This window comes from Suricata suricatta, unplaced genomic scaffold (assembly GCF_006229205.1).
Source record: "Suricata suricatta isolate VVHF042 unplaced genomic scaffold, meerkat_22Aug2017_6uvM2_HiC HiC_scaffold_8130, whole genome shotgun sequence".
In the NCBI taxonomy this organism is placed as follows: domain Eukaryota; kingdom Metazoa; phylum Chordata; class Mammalia; order Carnivora; family Herpestidae; genus Suricata; species Suricata suricatta.
This window is the reverse complement of record NW_021915479.1, coordinates 1-1180: the sequence shown is the minus strand read 5'-3', so window position 1 is coordinate 1180 and position 1180 is coordinate 1. Positions and strand designations below refer to the sequence as shown.

The following is a 1180-nucleotide window of genomic DNA, read 5'->3' as shown; positions in this document are numbered from 1 at the left end:
ATGCCCAGAGGACGGCCGTGCAGCTGAACGCGGGGATCGCCCTGGGCAAGCTGTGCACGGCGGAGCCCAGGTAGGCGGCAGCTCCGGCTGGCGGCCCGCGTCAGTCACCTCCCGGGAGGCGCCGTGTAGTGGCCGTGTGGTGGCCGGGCCTCTGTACCGCCCGGAAGCCCATGGGGAGCCCAGTAGCTGCTTCCCTGTGGGACCTGGTTCTCTCGGGCTCGAGTCAGAGAGGGGAGGGCGCTTGTCTGACCAGCTCTGGTTGGTGCAGCCACTGCCACCCCCTCCCTCCATTCTGTCCCCTTCTCTTCTTGCCCCTCGGTCCACACATCCCTCCGCCTTCACTCTCTCGCCCTTGGCCTGAGCATGTGGGACGGTGTCCAGCGAGGGCAACACTCCCGTGCGGGGGGAAACGGAAGCAGAACGGCACTTTTAAGACAAGCCGGGGTGGGAGGTCACCGCTCGGCCTGTGTGCCCCGCTTCCCCTGGAGCTCAGCCTTCTGTTCTGCTCCGGCCGGCCGGGCTCTGGTGCTGCTAGAAGGTGCCCTTGGGTCTGAGGGCGGAGTCCCAGCATGGGATGGGGGGAGGGGGTGCCTTCCATGGGCCAGGAGCAGCGCTGGCTCCTCTTCCAGACTAAGCCCTCTGGTTCCTCCCCAGAGGAGGGGAGGCCCATCCAGGTTCTGTCTGATGGGTCAGACGGAAGGCACGGAAAAGACCTTTCTCCTACAGAAAGCAAGGCACCTCCTGGGAGTCCCCGAGAGCAGGGCCCCAGCGGGTCGGCCCGTCCGTCTGCCACTCACGGCCAGGTTCCCCGCACCCCCCTGCGCCCCTTACCGGCTTTGGCGGCCAGGGCTGCCAGGGCCACGGCTACTTCCCCGTCTCGCCTCGCAGCCAGGTGCCTGGCCCTGGTGTCCTGAACCCTGTGTTCTGAACGTGGCAGGTTTGTCGCTCGGCTGAGGGAGCTGCATGGGATGGAGATTCTCAGCTCCACCATGAAGTACGTGACTGATTCTTAAGACGCGAGCATCCCCGCAGCTGTCCAGCATCACGGGGCTGGGGAGGGGGGCGTGCTAATAAAGAGGATTTGATGGCCAGTCCAGAGCTGAGCGTTGTTTCCAGGGGTTTGCCGTCTGGTCCCCGGAGTGATGGGGGTGGGCAGCAGGCCGGCCGCGGCGCTGGGAAC

At 66.3% G+C, this 1180-nt stretch overlaps 1 long non-coding RNA gene across 1 annotated transcript; it reads left to right on the top strand.

The window, feature by feature from the left end:
• LOC115285326 lies at nt 1-1091 on the top strand. The gene is made up of 2 exons (XR_003905490.1): nt 1-70; nt 938-1091. It is a non-coding gene; the product is annotated as an uncharacterized LOC115285326 (long non-coding RNA).
• Nucleotides 1092-1180: the final 89 nt, after the last annotated feature.